Source organism: Salvelinus sp. IW2-2015, unplaced genomic scaffold (genome assembly GCF_002910315.2).
Source record: "Salvelinus sp. IW2-2015 unplaced genomic scaffold, ASM291031v2 Un_scaffold3633, whole genome shotgun sequence".
Classification (NCBI taxonomy): Eukaryota; Metazoa; Chordata; class Actinopteri; order Salmoniformes; family Salmonidae; genus Salvelinus; species Salvelinus sp. IW2-2015.
Window position 1 is genome coordinate 57,050 of NW_019944910.1, and position 5,535 is coordinate 62,584.

General features: G+C 42.9%; 1 pseudogene; it reads right to left on the reverse strand.

Moving 5' to 3' along the window:
- Positions 1 to 733: 733 nt before the first annotated feature.
- LOC112076220 (netrin-G1 pseudogene) overlaps positions 734 to 5,535 on the reverse strand; it is a 22,817-nt pseudogene continuing 18,015 nt past the window's right edge.

The window sequence follows — 5,535 nt, forward strand, 5'->3', positions numbered from 1 at the left end:
AGAATGCGACAGAGCATTCAGCTCATACAAAATGAATCAAAACGAATATGATTTTAACAGAGAGGACGAGGCGAAGCGTTAAGGGGGTTTACTCTGCCCAAAATCTGTCCACCAAAATAAAAGTGAGGAATTTTTGAAACGGAGGTCAATGAGAGAGTGTCCAATTTGGTCAACAAAAATGTTTTTTTTTTATTGCTAATTTGCTATGTGAGGCAAATTTAATGGAATATAAATGTCATAATGATTAGGTTGTTACAAATGCACTGAAATAAGTGGACAGACATGGTTTTTTCGTCAACTTTGAAAATACTAGTTTATATCAGAGTTGCTCACGCGTATCTGGCCTCTCATTGTTTAGAATGGTCCCACCTGATCTCGCCATCTCCCGCATGCCTTCCATCTTTGAGGAAATGTCTATTGTTAGAGTGGTCACTCGACTATCTTGTCAATATAATAGATCATCTTTGATTTTCATTTGAATATTAAAGGGGTAATTCAGGAATTGTGGCAATGAGGCCCTGTATCTACTTCCCCCAGAGAAAGTTGAACTTGTGGATACCATTTTTTATGTCTCTGTGTCCAGTATGAAGGAAGTTACAGGTAGTTTTGCGAGCCAATGCTAACTAGCGTTAGCACAATGACTGGTAGTCTATAGGTATCTGCAAGCATGCTAGAGAGATATAACACACCTGTAAGGGGAAATCAAGACTAAATAAAGACAAAAGCAACTCTCTCACCTGCCCTGCACCTTGATGTCAGAGATGGCGTAGAAGTATCTGGACAAGTTGTTTTCATCCACCATGGTGGACCCGGTGGCGGGTTTCAGCAACCGTATCCTCAGGTCCGTCACCGTGAAGAAGTCCCGGAGGTTCCTGGTGGTGTCCAGTTGACCGTACAGCGACGCCATGTTGTACAGCTGCAGCCCGGCGAACAGCGCAAACCGGTCCTTGATCTCGAAGCGGACTGTTTTATCGTACTTCCACACGTAGCCACGGGAGTAGTCCTCGGTGCAGATGATGTCGAGGAGGGTTCGCTGGGTCAGCTCGTTCACCGTTTTGGGGTCCATGGTGAAGGCGTCGAGGCAGTCGGTAGCGTAGAACTGGTAAGGGATCCAGGTTTTACCGTAGTCTAGCGATTTCTCCAGAAGCATCTGCTCAGGGCGGCCGGACTCGAAGGTGAGGACGATGTCATCGGTCAACTCGATGGTCTTGTTCCAGGACAGCGTGATGTTGACCTCCAGGGGTTTGGGGTACTTCTTCCAGGAACTGGACTGCCAGAAGGTTGTTGGGTTGCGGCCCTCGAAATCGAACATGAGCTCCGAAGGGTGGGCTAGTTCATCTGTGGAGGCGTCACACTCGTTGTTGCACATGTAAGGGTTTTCCTACGAGGGGAAAATAGAGGTAGAGAACACAGGTTGAAACCTTAGACATTACCCGGTATCAACATCTCTGCAATCTATTCTGGACTGACAGGGACTCACTCATTTAGGGACTCATTTAGGGACTCATTTAGGGACTCATTTAGGGACTCATTCACACACACTTTAATCATCAAACATCTGTACACTAGTGATGTCACCTACTGCTGGTGGAGAAGTGGAAAGACACCATATTTCCACCCTGCTACTTACACAGTAATATTCTGTCCTGTATTCGTATCCACCACTGTGCCTCTACTTCAGTAAACCTCATATGTCCTGTATTCCATCCACACTGTCCCTACTTAGTAAGATTACTGTCCCTGTAGCTCTATCCACCACTGTTCCTCTACCTTAGTAAGTACTACTGTTCCTTATTAATCCACCCACTGTCCTCTACTCGGTACAGTGGGGAGAACAAGTATTTGCATACACTTGCCCCGATTTTGCAGGTTTTCCTACTAGGAAAATAGAGGTCAGTAGATTTATCAACGGTTGACACTCTAAGACTTATCCGGTAAACATCTGCAATCTAATTAGACTGAATCCAGAGGACTCACTCATTGTGGATGCATTTTTAGTTGAATTTAGGATCTCATATTTATGAGATCTCACCAAACTGTAATCATCAACACTACTATGTTCCCTCACTGCTAGTAATATATAGACCTAATTTATTCCACCACTGTCCTCTACTTACAGTAATATTACTGTCCTGTATTCATCCACCACTGTCCTTACTTATAATATACTGTCCTGTATTCCATCCACCACTGTCCTCTACTTAGTAATATACTGTCCTGTATTCAATCCACACACTGTCCTCTACTTAGTAATATACTGTCCTGTATTCATCCACCACTGTCCTCTACTTACTAATATACTGTCCTGTATTCTATCCACCACTGTCCTTACTTATAATATCTGTCTGTATTCATCCACCACTGTCCTCTACTTAGTAATATACTGTCCTGTATTCAATCCACCACTGTCCTCTACTTAGTAATATACTGTCCTGTATTCATCCACCACTGTCCTCTACTTATAATATACTGTCCTGTATTCATCCACCACTGTCCTCTACTTAGTAATATACTGTCCTGTATTCATCCACCACTGTCCTCTACTTATAATATACTGTCCTGTATTCATCCACCACTGTCCCTTACTTATAATATACTGTCCTGTATTCAATCCACCACTGTCCTCTACTTAGTATATACTGTCCTGTATTCAATCCACCACTGTCCTCTACTTAGTAATATACTGTCCTGTATTCATCCACCACTGTCCTTACTTACTAATATACTGTCCTGTATTCAATCCACCACTGTCCTCTACTTAGTAATATACTGTCCTGTATTCAATCCACCACTGTCTCTACTTAGTACTATACTGTCCTGTATTCATCCACCACTGTTCTCTACTTAGTATGTATACTGTCCTGTATTCAATCCACCACTGTCCTCTACTTCAGTAATATACTGTCCTGTATTCAATCCACCACTGTCCTCTACTTAGTAATATACTGTCCTGTATTCTATCCACCACCCTAGTCGACCTACACCCAAATTGCCTGTGTGATTTTATATCCTGCTGTTCCTCTAGTGTAGATGGGAGAAGAATCCTCAATGACTATCTCTTATGAACACACTGCTGAGAAATATACATATTTTTGCCTGCTCAACCGAGCCCCAACACGACTCTCTCTGTGTGTGTGTGTGTGTGTGTGTGTGTGTGTGTGTGTGTGTGTGTGTGTGTGTGTGTGTGTGTGCATGTGTGTGTGTGTGTGTGTGTGTGTGTGTGTGTGTGTGTGTGTGTGTGTGTGTGTGTGTGTGTGTGTGTGTGTTGTGTGTGTGTGTGTGTGTGTGTGTGTGTGTGTTGTTGTGTTGTGTGTGTGTGTGTGTGTGTGTGTGTGTGTGTGTGTGTGTGTGTGTGTGTGTGTGTTGTGTTGTGTGTGTGTGTGTGCGTGTGTGTGTGCTACTGTGTGTGTGTGTTGTGTGTGTGTTGTGTGTGTGGGTGTGTGTGTGTGTGTGTGTGTGTGTGTGTGTGGTTGGTGTGTGTGTGTGTGTTGTGTGTTGTGTGTGTTGTGTGTGTGCATGAAAGAGTGTTTTAAACACACTCATATTGACATTCATCTCACCTCTACTCTATACAACATCGAGGCCAGCTGCAGATGAGCTGTTGATCAGCTACAAACGTCTAGTAAAGTCTGTCATCATTTCAAAACGCTAAATGCTGGCTATTTAAATAAAACGTAAACAGTATTTCTCATTCTTCTTGTGTATGATTACGAGCTTGATAAATCCAACACACACGTCATGTTTAAAACAAGAGGCATGTTCACCACATCACAGAATACTGATAACGCCGCACTAATATACAAATAAATATAAATATAATATATACAAACAACAGGTCTGACTGCCTATTCATTCACAACGTAGGACTTGGCATCCTGTATTTCAAACGGTTATGTTTGAACTTGAGTACATTTGATACTTTGCGAGATGAGAGGCAAGATTCTACTATGTAAGGATCCAATCTAGCCAGTCGGTTAGTCATTTATATCGGCAGGTCTCATTGGTGTTCATCGGGAACATGTCACCAGGCCTCTGCTTCTACTGATGTTAGATAAGGATAAGGACACCTGATAAGGCTGAACATGTCTGAGGTGTCCTGGGTCAGCAGGGTTGGCTGACTGAGGTAAGTGGTTGTGTTTCCATGACTACCACCTAATAGGTGTTGTGGAAACCATTCTTAATCAAATCAAATCAAATGTATTTATAAAGCCCTTCTTACATCAGCTGATATCTCAAAGTGCTGTACAGAAAAACCAGCCTAAAACCCCAAACAGCAAATCAATGCAAGGTGTAGAAGCACGGTGGCTAAGGAAAAACTCCCTAGAAAGGCCACCAAAACCTAGGAAGAAACCTAGAGAGGAAACCAGGCTATGAGGGTGGCCAGTCCTCTTCTGGCTGTGCCGGGTGGAGATTATAACAGAACATGGGGCCAAGATGTTTCAAATGTTCACGGATGACCAGCAGGGTCACAAATAATAGACAGTCAGAGGAGGGTTGGAGAATGTGACAGACAAGTAGAGAGATGGCGGGGCAGAGACAGTCAGAGGATGTGAGAGACAGTAGAGAGACAGGGAGGTAGATTGTAGGTAGTTGTTGGAGGTAGGTAGCTGTTGGTTCAGGTTCAGTAATAGGTAGGTAATTGTTGCTTCAGGGGACATAATAGGTAGGTAATTGTTGCTTCAGGGACGAGTTAATAGGTAGGTTAATGTTGGTGAGGACAGTAATAGGTAGGTAGATTGTTGGTAGATAGTTTGTTTTTCAGGGACAGTAATAGGTAGGTAATTGTTGCTTCAGGGCACAGTAAAGGTAGGTAGATGTTGGTGAGGGACAGTAATAGGTAGGTAGAATGTTGGTGAGGGGACAGTAATAGGTAGGTAGATGTTTGGTGAGGGACAGTATATAGGTAGGTAGATGTTGGTGAGCGGGACAGTAATAGTAGTGTAGATGTTGGTAGATAGTTGTTTGTTCACAGGACAGTAAGGTAGTAATTGTTGGTAGGTAGTTGTTTGTTCAGGGACAGTAATGGGTAGAGAAGTTTGTGGTAGGTATTGTTTGTTTCAGGGACAGTAATGGGTAGGTAATTGTTGGTAGGTAGTTGTTTGTTTCAGGGACAGTAATAGGTAAGCTAGTTGTTGGGATCGTTGTGAACTTTTCATTTGCTTTATTAACAAACTTGTACGCCATCTATAAATATAAATAAATTGTTAAAATTCCCGAGCCTGGTTGTTTAGCCACCGGGCCCTGGTTGGTTTAGCCACGGGCCTGGTTGGTTTAGCCACGGGGCCCTGTTGGTTTACCACATGAGTTTGGATTGGTCAGCCATACGCCTTCTGTCCATTACATGAACTTGGTCAGTATGTGCAGGTAATCCTTTATAAGCCTAGCTTAATACATTTTCAGATGTTACACGTTTCTAATTTTTGTCAGAAAGTCGTTTCATTTCAAGTTAAAGTGTACTGTTAGCTAGCCTCCGATAACGTTAGTTTGGCTGGCTAGCTAGCTAACGTTACGATGTACATTGATCTGAATCTTCTT